This window comes from Podarcis raffonei, chromosome 4 (genome assembly GCF_027172205.1).
Source record: "Podarcis raffonei isolate rPodRaf1 chromosome 4, rPodRaf1.pri, whole genome shotgun sequence".
Taxonomy (NCBI): domain Eukaryota; kingdom Metazoa; phylum Chordata; class Lepidosauria; order Squamata; family Lacertidae; genus Podarcis; species Podarcis raffonei.
The window spans coordinates 80,756,670-80,774,837 of record NC_070605.1 but is presented as its reverse complement, the minus strand read 5'-3'; the positions used below and the strand labels follow the sequence as shown (position 1 = coordinate 80,774,837).

Below are 18,168 nucleotides of genomic sequence, written 5' to 3'. Positions count from 1 at the left end.
TTGTTTTTAAACATCTAAAGAGTATAGGAATGCGATCCACATCTCCATATACCCAAGTCCAGAGGAGGGTCCTCTTCCATTGTGCGCTTACTACGGAGGAATGCTCTTCCTACTGAAATTAGATAGGCACCTACTTCAGAGTGATTTCACTGACAATTAAAGACCATCTGCTTTTCCATCCCTGACCTCTTGTACCAGATGCCTTGGTATTGTACATTTTTTTACTGACGATTTTGGTTTCATTGAGCCTTGTGATGTGCTTTATTATTGTCGCCAATAAAAAGCAGTATAGAATTTTAATGTTTTTAAAATAAAGTATAAAAGAAATACCATGGCTCACCAGGAGCATGTAACAACCCAAGGTCTCTGCTTGCTGTTGTGAGCTTCCAAGCACAATTCAGAGCGTTGGTTTTTATATATAACAAAAATTTTGTTGCATTGACACCTGCAGTTGTTCCAACCTAATTTCGACATGCTGATTTCATATCTGAAGTTAGTTTTGTTCTGTAAGCTCTAGTTTTTTTGCAATTCATGTTTTTCACGATAATCTTTGTTTTTCACAATGCAAGAATTCAATATTTTATTAAACACATAGCCAAAGTAGTACAATATGAGTATAAATGTAAGTGACTTATATAGCATTGAACATGGCATGAATATCTATGTACAGTTGGAGGTATGCAAAAAAATGTATTCCCTTGGGATACACAGTATACTGGGGAACAATTTTTTTTCATTTTCTGTTGCATGAAATTTTTCAACTGTTCTTATATGTGCTTTCAATGATGATTTCAAATCTGAAATCGATTTTTGTGTACACGCTATAGTTATCTTTCAATTTCCGACTTTTGCCGATATGTCATATTTACACTGGGGATAAGTGGACACTGATATGTTGATCTACCCTAACCATATGGTAATTATTGTTTTGCAAACTAAATTTTTCTTTATTTTTATAGTTTTGTAACCTAAATATTTGTATTTTTCAGATCGGACCATGGCTTCTTCAAGTAGACAAAAATGTGTAACAAGCCTGATGCTTTTTGTTATGCTATTTTTGTCTGGTCAATACGAAGGGTATCGGCAAGAAAAACCAACATGCTGTCGCCTATCCCAGTATTAGCAACATGCTGTCGCCTATCCCGCACTCTGAGGAACTCCCAATTCCAGTTTTTAAGGGGTTTGTCTCTTCTGAAGATGAAGGAAGTGAACATGGTGAGGACCACAACTGGATCATCTGTGTGGATCTCAAAATGGTCAACTTCTTGCTTGGACAACAGAAAGGCTTTACCAAGTACCTAAATAACAACAGCTTGTAGATACCACTGGGAAACAAAAATAGCAGTCACTTGCGTGATCCTTGGGTTCTCGCCAAACCATGGGAACCCCAAAAGGCGTACTCTTCCATTTTCCTTTTGTCCAGTCTCTAAGCATTTCCTCACAATTGTGACAAACAATATGCGGAGCCCATTTATTGTCTTGGTTGCCCAAGGGAATTTCAAAATAGCTTTTATAGGCACACCTCACAAACGCTGTTATATTGCATCTTTAACGAGGAAGTGCGGAGCAGCCACATACATAACAAAAGGCATCAGGCTTGTTTACACATTTTTGTCTACTTGAAGAAGCCATGGTCCGATCTGAAAAATACAAATATTTAGGTTACAAAACTATAAAAATAAAGAAAAATTAAGTTTGCAAAACAATAATTACCATGTGGTTAGGGTAGACCAACGTGTCAGTGTCCACTTATCCACAGTGTAAATATGACATATCGGCAAAAGTCGGAAATTGAAAGATAACTATAGCATGGACACAAAAAATCGATTTCAGATTTGAAATCAGCATTGAAAGAACATATAAGAACAGTTGAAAAATCTCATGCAACAGAAAATGGGGGGGAAATTGTTCCCCAGTGAAACATCTGCATCCATGGGGCCCTTTATACCTCAGTAACCAGCTACAGGGGGCAGGCATAGTTCAGCAGCACAGCACATGCACTGATGGTCCAAGCATCAATTTCTGGCAAGAGAATCAAGACTCCTGCATAAAACCCTGGAGAGCTGCGGCCAATTGTAGACAACCATAGACTCACAGAACTGTAGAGTTGGTAGGGATCCCAAGAGTCATCTAGCCCCACCCCCTGCAATGCAGGGGTCCTGCTCAAATCACCAACCTTCTGGTCAACAGCCATACACAACGACCCATTGCTCTTCAAGTTAGATGAGCCAGTAACTTCTCATGTGTCAAATAATGATCTCTGTGGTGGTTCAGTACATCCTGGCCACTTGCCTAATCCTGATTATAGGGATCTTCAATGGACCTGGAGCTACTGAGCTATTCATTACTTATTTACTTATTACATTTATATACCTCATTTCCTCCAAGGCGGCATGTATGCCACTCTTCATGTTTTATTCTCACAACAACCCTGTGAGGATGGTCAAACTGACAGATAGTGCCTGGTGTGCTTCATGACTGAGCTGGAATTTGAACCTGGGTTCTCTTACTCAAACCACTACTGGAGAATGACAAGCAGTATCAGTAACTGCATGTGGACTGAGGTGTTTTAATTCTCTGATTGAGACTCCCAGTTATTCACAATGTACTCTGACATCAGGTGGTCATATCCAACTAAGCTATAATAAGCAGACCCGATGAAATTAATAGACTTAGGTTTGCCACCATGTCTATTAACGTCAATGGGTCTGCTTTAAGTAGGGCTAACATCGGACACAGCATTAAATGTGAGGGGAGAAAGCCCTAAGCTAACCTTTGCACATGAAGTGTTCTCTCACATCCTGTGTCCATATGGAACGGGCAACGTCGATTCTTGAAAACCTGCCCTTTCAACAGTGTTTGGGATTACTGCACTGTCAGTCACCAGATGGGCCAGAGTGACAACTTTTGTTTTCTCAGCAAAGCCATAAGAACAAAGTGGCCACATCAGGGGGAAAATGCTGGGAAACCAGGGAAACCTATGGGAGGACAGAACCATGTGTACCATCTAGCTTGGCCAGCATCCCCTTGCTGTCCTGCAGGTGTGGGTACCATCTTGTCCACCTCAACAGCTGCTCATCTTGGCCCAGCCTTGTTTTCCACAGACAGCAGAGGGTTGGGGTTGGTTGGCTCTTGTGGTGCACTGATGGTCCATAGCCTAAGACATCTTAGGCAAGTATCTCATAGCTCAGTTGGTAGAGCATGAGACTCTTAATCTCAGCATCGTGGGTTCAAGTCCCAGGTTGGGCAAAAGATTACTGCATTGCAGAGGGTTGAGCTAGATGACCCTTGTGATCCCTACCAAATCTACAGTTATATTATTCTATGACATGTCATTGCCCCAAGACATCTTGCCGCTTTAGCTCACAGTGAGAAAAGGCTGAGTGTGTGGAACAAGAGGGTGCTGGGATGGCAACCTCTCCGAGATGCAAATGGCACTTTGTTATCTCAGTTACTGCTTTAAAACAGATGTTACCGCTCCTTCTAATACTACTACCAAGGTTGAAGCCAGTATTGTTGCTATTATGAACAGCATAGATTAAAGGAACTTGGCATCTTTATTGGCCATGCTGCAACACACATGAAATATGGGTTGCAGATTTCCTCCCCACCCGCCACCCGCCCCTCCAAAACATATATGCAGAATCTTGACATAAAGGTATTTCTGGCCAGTGCCTGTCATTCGTATTCTGCACATTTCCCGCGATTTGCCTCCAGCCAGGTCTGACACCTGTAACGCTTCAAATGATAATGCCACATCATGAAGACAAAAGGAAAGTGCATTGAAGATGCACCTGAATGGCAGAAGGAGAAGGATTCACATTGCTAAGTGTCGCTTAGCAACATGATATGTGAGGAATATCTATGAGAACCTACCATGAGTCTTGCTCTGACCACCCCTCTGTTTTTATCTGAATATTACACCCTGATTCCTCCCACCCACAATGTGCAATTCTGGTGTGTGTGTGTGTGTGTGTGTGTGTGTGTTTAAGAAAGAAAAGTGCGTACCTACATTTTGATTGTTTTACTTAGGTTAGATTAACCTGGAGAGTGGAGAAGATACAGGAGGAGGGAGACACCTTCCAATTTCCAAAGAACAGGCTTGATTTCACAGCTTGCATCTGATTCCCGGCCCAGGTCTGCTTACCAATGTAAAACTTGTTCTAAAAAGGCTCTCTAGCATCTGCCTCCCTTGCAAAGTGAGGCTGCTAAGAATCCTTCATGTCTTTATACACAGCTAATGCCACCAGATATGCAGATGACACAACCTTGATGGCAGAAAGTGAGGAGGAATTAAAGAACCTTTTAATGAGGGTGAAAGAGGAGAGCGCAAAATATGGTTTGAAGCTCAACATCAAAAAAACAAAGATCATGGCAACTGGTCCCATCACCTCCTGGCAAATAGAAGGGGAAGAAATGGAGGCAGTGAGAGATTTTACTTTCTTGGGCTCCATGATCACTGCAGATGGTGACAGCAGCCACGAAATTAAAAGACGTCTGCTTCTTGGGAGAAAAGCAATGACAAACTTAGACAGCATCTTAAAAAGTAGAGACATCACCTTGCCAACAAAGGTCCGTATAGTAAAAGCTATGGTTTTCCCAGTAGTGATGTATGGAAGTGAAAGCTGGACCATAAAGAAGGCTGATCGCCGAAGAATTGATGCTTTTGAATTATGGTGCTGGAGGAGACTCTTGAGAGTCCTATGGACTGCAAGAAGATCAAACCTATCCATTCTTAAGGAAATCAGCCCTGAGTGCTCACTGGAAGGACTGATCGTGAAGCTGAGGCTCGAATACTTTGGCCACCTCATGAGAAGAGAAGACTCCCTGGAAAAGACCCTGATGTTGGGAAAGATGGAGGGCACAAGAAGAAGGAGACAACAGAGGATGAGATGGTTGGATATTGTTCTTGAGGCTACCAGCATGAGTTTGAGCAGACTACGGGAGGCAGTGGAAGACAGAAGTGCCTGGCGTGCTCTGGTCCATGGGGTCACGAAGAGTCGGACACGACTAAACGACTAAACAACAACAACAACAATGCCACCAACATCCACATTTAATATTTTAGTTTGAACACAAGGACAACAAACTTATGGCACCATAAATAGGAGAAAAGGCAGGCCTATAGCAGCTCTCCTAGACTTCAGAAGCCTTAGGCAGAATAGTTGAATTGGTAAGAGATTCCCCCAAGAAAAGCCTGATGGTTTAACTCAAAGTTTCTAATTTAAGGTATTTGCTAAATATATTTGGGAGTAAAGTGAGAGAGAAGAGTAGGCTGCTTTAATAATAAAAGGTAACAGTATGGAAATAAAGTGATGTAATATTTAAGCTTTCTTACAGGCCAAACCTGGATTCCATTGGTGGAAAATGACCACCCCCAAAAAAAAAAAATCAAACAGTTTTTTCTACCATGTCTTTCCCCCCTTAGTCCTAGGAATGGTAACTTTGTGAGGATATTGGTTGGTTATTCTGGACTTGAACTCTGTTTGTCACATTAAACTACAACATATGTAGTTTAATAATAGCCACCAGGCTATTATTAACCTGATTTATAGGTCTTCATACATGCACTCCTATGAACTTTTTACATTTTCACTTAGGGAAAAAATAGTTCCAAGAAGGTATCTTATTCAGATTATTACATTTTTTTTTCAAATCAAGTCTGTATGAACTTCTAAAGTCTGTTTGTTTTCCTGCCACCACCAAAAAAAAGTTTTCTTAAAAGAGGTTGGTATGTAAGAGTCAGAAATGCATACTTGAGCATACATAATCACTGAAGACATGGGAGTCAAGGGAGTATACAACAAAACACCCTTTCATTGTGCTTTGGGAAATTGCCATCTGACCCAACTAAGAAATGCCATGGCTACTCAAGCTGAGGCCATCATAAGGTAGCCAGGCTTCTGATTTAGGCACCATCAACATCTGGAGGGACACAGACTTCCCTAGCCCTGTTCTAGGAGTTGGCATGCCACCATTTTTGAGAGAGGCTGATGCCCTGCTCCCCAGTCCATTGTCTCTTATTCAACTGGCTATAAAGGATGGAGAGATACTTTGGGAGAAAAGTACTGCTATGCAGATACACTCATGTAAGTCTCGCCACCGCCGTCTTATTGCTGCAAACATGGCCATTCTTCCAATAGTTAAGGAGAAGCAAACCAAAATTGCCCAGATCACTATAACTCCCACATTTCTGGTTATGAATACGTATAATTGTATGTTAATTTGTCAGTTAATTTGCAGCTTGTGCTGCAAAGCTTCTGAAATTCTGGCTGTGCTCGTCTCAGGTTCGAAATGTTCGAAATAATAAACTGTTTGGGGGATGGTTGCGGTTTATTATTTATTTATACAACACCATCAGTGCTAGCAAAGTTTTATAAGCAAAAATGAAAATTAGCTTACAACATAATATTCTTTCTACCAAATCGTGGTGTGCTGGAAAGCAAGTGATTAGAACAAAAAGTACTGGACTGATATTGCCAGTGGATCCCCAATGGATCCCTGATATAGCACTGCATGTTCACTGCTTAAAACTGGCACGAATGCAATCAATCAATCAATCAATGCACTAGTGACCCCAACCATATACCAAGCTGTGTTGTGCTGGGAACAACTTCTGTGACAGCACAGTTGGCTCAGAGCATAGTAGAAAACTGAAACAAAGGAACACATCATAGCAGAATATTTCTGAGCAGTACGTTTCTGAGCACAATTCAAAGTGTTGGTGTTGACCTTTAAAGCCCTAAACGGCCTCGGCCCAGTATACCTGAAGGAGTGTCTCCACCCCCATTGTTCTGCCCAGACGCTGAGGTCCAGCGCTGAGCGCCTTCTGGCGGTTCCCTTGCTGCGAGAAGTGAGGTTACAGGGAGCCAGGCAAAGGGCCTTCTCAGTTGTGGCATCCGCCCTGTGGAACGCCCTCCCAAGAAATGTCAAAGAGATAAACAACTACCTGACATTTAGAAGACATCTGAAGGCAGCCCTGTTTAAGGAAGTTTTTAATGTGTGACATTTTAATGTGTTTTTAATCTTTGTTTTAGACCGCCTAGGGTGGCTGGGGGGCCCAGCCAGATGGGCGGGACAGAAATAATAAATTATTATTATTATCATTATTATTAGTAGTAGTAGTAGTAGTGGCATTGCCACTAGTATTGAACATGCTAAATCACACCTGTCCAATTTAGGCCTCACACAAAATGCTGAGCAAACCCATTTTGTGCATTATCTCAACACTGCATGTCTGTTAAGGGTTAAGTGCAGTTAAGGTATGAACCTTCCTTATTACACTGAGTCAGACCAGGGGTCCATCTGGCTCAGTATTGTCTACAGTTACTAGAATTGTCTCTCCAGGGTGTCAGGCAGGGGGACTGAGCCTGCAACCTGGGCTGCACCTACCCAATGCACAGGCAGCACAGTTAAGCCAACCTACATTGCATTTAAGGTTGTATTTTAGTGGTGAAATTGGTTTGGAATCCTAGTGGTTCACTTGATTAGGTTGTGAGTTGGGCTGTTAGTGCAGGCTATTGTTAAGATATTTTCCAAACAATTAACATTTCTGGTGGTGGGAAGAGGAAATGGAAATACTCATTTAACTAGATTCAGCAGTGCTCATTTAACAAGGCTGTCCATGCATAAACATCGAGCCAAAGAGAAACAGAAACACTCAAAGCATGTATATTCAATGCAGGCAATTTTTGATGACAGACAAGGTTTTTTTTTTCCCTTCCCAAAGCTGAAGTCGAAATTTTAAATGGTTTATCTTCTTCTTCTTCTTCTCTTCCCAAAGATTTTTTTTTTTAAAGACCAAACTTTCAGTGTCATCCATAATAGCAGTTCGTGCCAAGGACTACTTTCTTAAAGCTGCTTCTCAAGTCTTGTGATTTGCAGCAGCAACAGCAGCAGCACACACTTCTTATTACAGGATACATTATGCAGAAACCCTCTGCTCTGTGATGGGACATGGCAACCCCGCTGTGAGAATGCCGATCAGCACTTCTTTTAAGGCCTTTTCTCAATTGTCAGCAAAGTATTTTTTTAAGGTTAAAAGGTGTAAAATTATTCTGAAATGCTTTTCTGACCTGTCGCCTATCACGCTACAAAAAGCTATAGTTCATTTTCTTTCCACCTAAAATTGTGTGTGTGTGTGTGCGTGCGTGTGTGTGTGTGCATATGTGATGGAAATATAAGAAGAAATCCAATCAGCAGAAACAAATTAAATTAGTGGGGGGGGGACACAAAAATCTGACTTTAGTTTCCCTCCCCTCCATATATCTATAGACAAATATATCTGTAGATAGATCTTAATAATTTTAGGTGCAATCGCGTTGCGATGCTTTCAGCCCTCTTATTCGTGCTATTGATTTTCCAGAACATTTGTTTCGAAGCTCAACTAATAGCAAAAAATGTCGTTTTCTTTTCTGTAGCTTGTTATGATAGGATTCTGTGACACACTGCACAATGTAGTAGTCAAAAGGATCAACCTTATGAAAAAAATATTCCCATAACATGGAGGCACAATATTCACATGATCCATCACTCTGCAAACGCTACCTGTACTTTGATTAAAACAATGCCGGATGTCAGCGGGGCGGGGGGGAGATGAAGCCTTCTGTTCCCCAGAATTGTGGCTTGTCTTCAGTTCTCCAAGCTGCTTAACTCTAGATTTCCCAGGCTACATCAATCATTTAAGGTCAACGATCCTATAATTTTTAATCCTAAACCCAAAAGGTTACCACATCCTATTGTCTGTAGCTTAGGATTTTCAGTTGTGGCTAACTTTTTATACTCCAGTGTAATACTGAAAGATTTTGAAAATCACTTTAGATTAAGTTTCATGGAGTGTTTTATATAGTTGCATAATCAGCCCTATATGAGGCAACTCAACCTTGTAGTAAAGATAGCTACCAGTTTAGAACAAAAGTATCTGTCAGGCACCAAAAGCCTGATTGGCCTATTAAATGTATGGTGTGTGTGCACAAAGAAGCAAGTAAAGCTGGTGGAGGGGGGAAAGAACTAAGAAGAAAAGCTGGGTGGAGGAAGGAATTCAGAAGAGATGACGAAAGCAGCACTGTGAGATGCCTTCCCCTTCTGCGCTGAGAAATGTTGCTGAGCTGCACAACTGATATACACACATGCAGAATATATAGCATGGGAAGGGCATACCAAAGTTAAAGAAAGAGAGAGGGTGCAACAAACATAACAGTGTCCCTGTATATTTACTATGCAGTATGAAAAGGAAGAGGTCTGCAATATTAACTGAAGTCAATAGTCCAGTTATTGAAACTCCACAAGGATCTGATGCACAGATACAGCGTCTATGAGAGTGGGCACTGATTCCATAATGTCAGCATTAGCAAGAGTTTTAACTGAACCCAACCCTCTCCATTGCCCAAGTGCTGTGGTCTTGGGATTATTTTTTTAAAAGATGCAGGCTTCTCCAAATCTTAACTTTTCAGGCTTTAGGGCAGGAATCTTCCTCTTTCTCTCTCTCTCTCTTTAAAGTGTTACTTTTAGGGAAATCAGAACTGTGCTTTGCGAACAAATTTTCGCAGTGTTTTTGGCTTCTCTTCGGAAGTATCTTGTACTGACTTCACCAAGCGTTGGAGGACTCTGTAGCGGTCAAACCTCTTTTCTTCCTGGATATATTGAGCAGGACACTGATTTCCTGCAAACCCTTTTCCCCACTGCTGTTGTGATGGGAGGGAATCATATATTTTATTTATTTATTTTAAAGCATTAGCAAGAGTTTCATACACACTTTGTAAACTGGTTATCTGAACTGAACTGCCTGCTGGTGATGAAGGTTTTACCATTCTCCTGCCTCCCCTGACTTCTGACTAGGTATGAAAGCCAGGTTAGGCGTGGAAGTCTGCTACCATTCTCACAGATAGCATTTTCATGCAAGATACTGTTAACGCAGCTCATATTACCCTACTATACGTAATGAGCACACATCCTCTTTTTTGCTACTTGTGCATGTCATGGTAATCCACCACCAGCCTGGGCTTCCCAAGGAATGTCTGTACAACAAAACAGAGGGGCGTGTGCTCAACAGCACACAAATGGAATTCGTGAAATTTCACGCAATGGAAAGGACACTATCCATGTAGAAAACTAAGCCCTGTCTTTAGTGATTTTTTTACTCTTAGATTACACAGGAGCTTGAGTTGTCACTTTCAGGATTTATACCAGTGCAGGATCCTTCGGTGCAGTTGTATGTTTAGCAGTTGCATTTTAAAAGAAAAAAGAACAGAGCATTTTCTGCTTAGCAAGCGAAGGTTGCAACCTAAGGTTCCCTAAATTAAAGTCCTGCAATTTAAAAACAATCCTTTTTTGAAAGGTGAGCAAATACAAGTTTCACAACATTCAAGCCCTTTTGTTCAAACAAGATGTTCTATATCAGACAGAGATCGCCCAAGGGGTTTAGAAATGTTCGTGGTGGTGGCTTCAACTGAAGATTCTGTTTTTAAGACACCTTTAACTGAGAAAGAAAGAGAGGCCATGCAAGTAATCCCAACAGCCACACCTTCATGGCGTTCCCATAGTAGCCTATACCTCATATCCTCAAAGGCAGATATGGGAAACTATATGATTACAATGAACTCCAGAAAACCTCTGCACGTGTGATGCACAAGATATGCTGTTTATAAGTCAGAGACCCCAGGTGATCTGCAAGAGGTACCTGGTAGGCCAGGGTCCATCTCTTTTCTGCCCCTCTACAGATGTCGCCTGTTATTTATTCCCCATCACTGTTCTAAAAAAAATTGTGCCACCTTCTATCCAAATAGAATGCTATGAACATTTTGGGAAAGCATGCTTATTTGCCTTAGTACCACCACCACCACCACCAACAACAACAATTTATTATTTATACCCCGCCCATCTGGCTGGGTTTCCCCAGCCACTCTACACAATACAACATTGAACATTAAAAACTTCCTTAAACAGGGCTACCTTCAGATGTCTTCTAAAAGTCAGAGATTTGTTTATTTCCTTGATACCTGATGGGAGGGTGTTTCACGTGGCAGGCACCACTACAAAGAAGGCCCTCTGCCTGGTTCCCTGTAACTTCACTTCTCGCAATGAGGGAACCGCCAGAAGGCCCTTGGCTCTGGTCCTCAGTGTCCGGGCTGAACGATGGGGGTGGAGACGCTCCTTCAGGTATACAGGACCGAGGCCTGAGGGTGCAATCCTGCACAGACTTACTCGGGGAAGGGAAAAAGCTTCTCCTTTTAACTTGGGGTGTGTTCACACCACCACTTTAGTGAGCAGTGACCAGCAACATGGCTTATTTAGTGTCGCATTCATTTCTGTTTGTGTACATACCAGGGAGTGTCAACAGCTGGGGATGCCTTTACCCCACGCAAAGATGTTCATACCTTGACTGGAAAGGAGTTAAGGAACGGCTTAAGGCCTCCAAATCAGTGTGAAGGTGGTTTGAGAAGCAACACATCAATTAGTAGTATTTCACAAAATGATACAGGATATGTATGCATTTTAGACAGCAGCCTATGAACATGGGTTAAATACTCAGCACTGGATACTCAGTGAGGGCACAGTAAATGGAAATGTGAACACAGAATCAGTGGGACTTATTTCTGACTAGCTCTGTACAGAAAGCACTGTCAGTCATATCATTGATTCCTACAGCTGAATTTGAGTATGCCACTATGGATCAATGAAGGGAGGGATAATGCGTTTATATCACTAGAGGAGTAAGTTTAGGTAGATGCTTGCATCAGCTTCCCAATATGTATACTTATTATTTCCTGAATGTAGCCCTATATAGGGGAGTTTTAATGTTTGCTATTTTACTATGTTTGACGTTTTAATTTGTTGGAAGCCATCCAGCATGGCTGGGGCAACAACAGGTGGTTGGTGGTGGTGATTGCAAAATAAATACTCTTGCTACATTTGACCAAAAAACAACAACCAGTTATATATTTATCACCCAGACTGCCACAATATTCAGCCATTTTAATAATCTAAATCTTTCACTGCTACAGTGAAGTTGGTAAAGATTAAGTGATTCCCGTGGACTGTAAATCAGTGCTTTGGATGCAAAAGGTTCCCGATTCAATCCCCGTTAAGGTTGGCATCTCCTGGTAAGGCTGGGAGAAACTATTTCAGAGGAATGAGGGAGAAGGGATGATTCTAGGTTCAATCTCATCACCAGGTAGGGCTGGGAATGTCCACTGCCCAAAGCCCTGGAGAGCCACTGCCCAATAGTGTGGAACATACTGAACAAGATAGACCAGTGATCAAACTGCACGTGGTAGAAGCCTACCATTTAAGTGCATTTAACCCTGTGTTAGATTGTGCTTGTAAACTACTATTATTTAATAATCAAGTTAGTATAACTGCATGCTCTTTAATATATCTGTACCTATGGAACATCTTTTGTTCTATGGTTTTCCATGCAAAAGGTAAATAATCTACTCTAGTTCTCTTTTTCCTCTTTAGGCTGCCCCGCATGCATTGATTTTCAAGTTCTTCAACATAATAATGAAACTGTGGAATGAAAACCCAAATGCACACCTTATGTCCAAAGCAAAAGAAAGCTGGAGGATACAATTGGAGATGAACTTTCTCAGTTACTTAGGAACTGGTGCCTCTGAATTCAGTAGGACTTATTTCTGAGTGAGCTTGCCCTGGTTTGGGCTGCAACTGGTTAAAATAAAGCACCGGTGAAGGGGGGAAAGGCTAATAAATGTAAGGAAATTTTGTGGTGGTGGTGGGTTTGGTAAGGCTGAATTTCCAAATCTTGATGAGTATTCCAGCATACAATGCACTGAAAATTAAATGAGGTAACAGCACCCCCTTCTGAGAACCAATACTGAATTCCTGTATTACCCTCAACTAGGACTCATTTCATGATTGTCACAGCTTTCTAAATTCAGCTCCTCACCCCTGCCTTTTTCCTGTATACTATTTTGCTTAAAAATGTAGAACATATCTACAATCTTTGTTTGTTTACAGAGACACACATACATTGCAGTCAACATTTATAGAATATTTTATGTATTTTTGTTAGTTATGAATATAATATACGGGATGCAATCCTAAGCATACTTACTAGAAAGCTCTATTGAACGCAGTGGGGTTTATTTCTGAGCAAATATGTTTAGGGTCGGGATGTCAGAGGAAAGACATTCGTTCTTCCACTTTGCATGATTAATTGCTTTCTTTCTGTCAGCATGCCTTGAGATAATAGTTCCAAGTAGCACACCTATTATTTTTTAATCTTCTGTGCCTTTTTTCCATAAAAATGCTCAAGGCAGTTCACAGTAATTTCTAATACTGAGCAATAGCATTATTAAAATATCACAAAAAATATTGCTTTAGTTAGGTTTAGTTTCCTTTGAGTGGTGCGTAGATCAAAAGCACCAGATGTATCAGGGCTCTGTTTCTTTTGAGTGATGTAACTGTAGGCTTAATTGTTGGGTTTTTTTGTGATATTTGTTTTTCTTACATATATGTACAGGTTGAGCACATTTGGAGATACAGCTTAATTCCAACAGATGTCCCATCTCCCAAGCAGATTTCTAGAGGAACCACCATCACCATCAGATCCTCACAGGAAATCCTTACTCCATCAGATTCTTACTTGGGCTCTTTCTCCTTCTCCCAACCTCAATTCCAAAAAACCTGAAGCTAAGTCTCTCCTCCCTTTTGGCTAGGCAGAGGACAAAGGATGAGTCATTTCCACCTCTCCACTTTCTGACCCATTCACAGGGTTAGCAGCTAAGCTGATAATCATCAGTTAAGACAGAGACACGCCCAGGCAAAGAACTTGCCAAGCTGCTTCCTATATTTTTGCCAGTTCTGGACCTTGATGGAAGCAGTGGATTAGAAGAGATCCCTCATGGTTGCAGCAGCACTGGGGCTCACCAGGACTAAGATGGGGTGAGGCAGGCTGGGAGAACCACTTTAGCAGTGGCAGGCACAAGCATGTGTGTGAACTTGCACCCACTGCCAACCCAGTGCTTCCCTTCTCTCACTGCCACCCTGGTCAGCCCTGAACAGCGCGGCCACGGCCACAGTCAGGTCAGGACGGTGGGTGGCAAACCTTTCCATGCACTGTGACTGTCCGCAGCCTACAAAGGTCCTATTGTGTCTTTTCTACGAGGTGCCCAGGAAGAATGGAGGCAGCACAAGCCTCTCTCATGCTCTTCCCCACTGAGAGGGCAGGACTAAATCTTTCGGCTGATCATTAGGAGAAATTGCTTGGCAGTAAAAGCAGTTTAACAATTGGGCCAATTACCTAGAGGAGTGTTGGGCTCAGCCTCACTGGAGGTCTTCAGGCAGAGGCTGTAGAGCCATCTGCTATGGATGCTCTAGCTTCAGATTTCCATGGGGGTTAGACTAGACAGCCTACATCTATAGGGCTGAAATATACTCGGAGTCGAGAGTGTATTTCATGCTCTTTATTCAGCTCATAGTGGTGAGGAGGAATGGAAGTTCCCCCAGAATGTCTGCTTTATATACATTATTTACACAATGGGCCCCACGTGATTGGCTAATTCCGGGATTCACCTGTAGGTCAATCAGGTTGCAGATTCACTTCCACATGGAGCTGGATTGGGTGGCTCCTGTGGACCAATCAGACTGCTGCATTCTGAATCCTATTGTTCTTGGGCCAATCAGACTGCTGCCTTTTGGATCCTATTCAAGTCAGTACATAACAAGGGCAAAGAATGACGTGAATGCTGGAGTGAAGTTTGGGGAGGAGAAGAAGCAGCAAGAGAAGTAAACAGCTAGACTGGCCAATCCACCTGGAGAAAACAGGCAGGTTTGTTCTTGTGCCTCGACCCCCAGAAATCAGGTAGCAAAACTTCACGGCATAGGGATAAACATTATGACCAGCTGCTATCTGCAGAACAAGCTGTCCTCAAAGGAGGGAGCAAGGGCTGTCTAAAAAGTTGGGATTCCCAATGCACAAGAATAAGGAAAGTGAAGGAGATACACGTGAGTGATGTGGGGGGAGACAGGTCCATCAGATACCAGTACATCTGCAATGGTTCTGCCAATATGAATGGCAACTATGGTCTATCACCAAACACTACCCAGACTCATGGGGACACTCTTGGGTGCTCTGGTCACTCACATGGTGTCATGAGCCACTTAAGCAGTTTAGCTGGGTTTGGCACCTCTTCCTAATCATAGCATGAGCAAATGCAGTATTCCATCGAGGTGGATAAACTATCAGTTCCAGAAATGATGGGCAGTTTGACCATGCATTGTGGCGCCACATGGTGATACGTCAATGGGACTTGAAAAGGTGGTTGGTAGGTTTGGTGTCCATTTTCTCTTTCTACTCCTTAACGTCAAACTGTACGAGGATTTAGTTCATTGGCAAGTTACGTAATGCCACGTCTTTTGCGTTGTTAGACATTCAAAATGCCTTCAGTAAAAATTAAAATACAAAATAAAAATAAAAATCCATAGCTGAATCTTTGCACAAGTTAAAAATTCTATTAAAATTCTGTTTGTCATCCAGCTGCTAAAAAAGCCATGCCATATAAACCAAGCAACCATACGTAATAAGGATTCAGAGGTTGTTATCTCCAGATTGTTGTCACACTGTCCACTGACCCAAGGCATTCAAGGTTGTTTCAGTTACACTCTGGGTCATCCAGAGGTCAGTCTTTTCCTCTACGGAATTGTGAATTCCATCCAGCCTCTGAGTCCCCCCCTTACTGCCCCCTTGATGGGAAGGGGGAGAGAAGTGACCGGAGGAGGCGACTACCTCTGTATTAACCCCCCCAAAAAAATCTGAATGTGGCCATAGACTTAGAAAGGCCAACTGACTGAGAACCATAATTAAGAATGCTTGGAAAGGACAGAAATGGACAAATTAACCGAAGTGATCTGCAGAAGGGAAGGTAGACAATCTTTATTGAGATAAGAGACTATTTCGTTGATTACTGAAATGTAAAATATAGAAATGCAAGGCTTGGAATAAAGTGGGGGGGGGGGGTTGGAACAAAGTTAACAATAAACAAAAAATTAAAGTGGAGTGGAATTTTAACGGGCAATATTTTAACAACCCATTTTCTCATTGAGAGTGTAATAAAGATTACTGGCTTCCCATCAGCACCCACTTTGCAATGCCTTTTATTAGGGATTTGTGTCAACTCCCAGGTGACCCAGTGCATAGTGTTAATAAACAAATTCCAAGTCTGGCAGAGGAAAGGAAAATGGGTATATCTTCACCATGTATACCTAAGTAATCTTTCTTGACCTAGAAAAATAAAGCCCAGAGTCCCAAATACTACATTTTTTAACGCTTAAGACAGCAATACTCCTAAGGCAATTCACCTTAAACTTTGCTGTCATGAACAAGACAGGAGAGTATTCAGCCAACATCCCTTTTATTGATGAGTGAAGTTCGTTGGCACTGCCGTTGTGATAAGGATTTTATTTTATTTTTAAAACCCAAACATGCAAGCAATCAGTTAATCTAACAAATATGTTAAATGTTATGGGACAAAAAGGCTGCCTACTCACTGCTTTCATGAGCAGTGGACATAAATCTCTGGGAAAATTGCGCCGATGAAATCTGTGCGGAACACGTGAAGGGTCTTGGCACGTTCAAGCTCTGGAACCCTGAAGATAAGAGTTTTTTAAAAAGGACATCCTGCCTATCAATACTTCACAGAGCACACCCTTTTGAGCTTTAGAAATATATTACATTATCCCTACACAGCACACACAACACTTTTTACTATCATCCCCTAAAGCCACATGTATCTTCTTCAGTCCTTACTTAAGCAACTTTATTTCTTTTTCCTTTTTCGAGGAAAATCCTTTCAGAAAAAGAATGATAGAAAAAGAAAAAAACAACCAGGCTGCTTTTGCTGAATTATTAGAGCAGGTTTGTTAACTAAAGACACTATTTGCTAAAATATTGATTGACTGTCTCATGCTACATTTCCTGCTATAAATACAGGGCACAATTCATCACCCCGTGAACACAGCAATCAAAGGAACTTCGCATAGGAGGCATAAGAGTCCTGCCCTCCCCCAGCTTCTCAAACTTGCCACAGTATCCACAAGCTTCTGGCATAGTACATGAATCTAGCCATCTCTCCCCTTTTTTGGGAACTGACCTGAAAGCTACCATGCTCATCCCAGAGCATGAATAACTTATGTGCAAGGACCGGGAAAGGATACTTTCACTGCATACGGGCCTCACTAAGAGCCAGTGTGGTGTAGTGGTTAAGAGCGGTAGACTCATAATCTGGTGAACCGGGTTTGCGTCTCCGCTCCTCCACATGCAGCTGCTGGGTGACCTTGGGCTAGTCACACTTCTCTGAAGTCTCTCAGCCCCACTCACCTCACAGAGTGTTTGTTGTGGGGGAGGAAGGAAAAGGAGATTGTTAGCCACTTTGAGACTCCTTCGGGTAGTGATAAAGTGGGATATCAAATCCAAACTCTTCTTCTTCTTCTTCTCTTCACTTTGAAAGTAATTGTCAGCACATTGGGGTGTGTATCAGCTTAAGGGCCATTGGGGGGAGAGGGAGGGAGGACAGAGGACTTCATGGAGCACTATGGGGCTTCCCTAACATGTATGTAGCTGTGCCCATGGGTGACACATTGCACCCAACGTTTTAAACGTTTCAAGAATTATCACTTGTTTTGTGTTTACATGACATCACAATGCTTCAGAGCTGGTTGCATGCCGGTTTGCAAAGTTGCAGTGAAAAAAGATGTGCAAGAGACACCCACAAGCCTGTGGGCCGTTCGCAAGTAACAGGGCAGCAAGCCTGTGTTTGCCTTGAGTATATATTTCTATATGCATCCACAGCCAACCTGAGATCCCTGCAGAGCATATCAGAAACATGCATTTCTTGTGCTCATATCCTTTTTATACACACACAAAATATTTTATGAGCATGTGCTGAAAATGTAACATGTGACCTGACCTGGCCCAAAAGTACTCATCTGGAAAGGGTTCAAGGTCTTATTCTGCTATTCACGCTTCTCAAAGACTTGTGTCTGAGTACTCTCACATTTCAGAGGTGTGATCATTTTCTGCAGGGCTTGAATGGCAGGGAACAGCCACCTACCATTTGTAGCAGCTACTTTTCAAAAATGCATGGGGGGTATGATTTGGGTCCCCCGATATATATATATATATATATATATATATATATATATATATATATA

General features: G+C 41.9%; 1 long non-coding RNA gene across 1 annotated transcript; it reads right to left on the bottom strand.

Moving 5' to 3' along the window:
* Positions 1 to 549: 549 nt before the first annotated feature.
* Positions 550 to 1,913, bottom strand: LOC128411876 (uncharacterized). The gene is made up of 2 exons (XR_008329948.1): positions 1,620 to 1,913; positions 550 to 900 (listed from the first exon to the last, which is right to left on the bottom strand). It is a non-coding gene; the product is annotated as an uncharacterized LOC128411876 (long non-coding RNA).
* Positions 1,914 to 18,168: the final 16,255 nt, after the last annotated feature.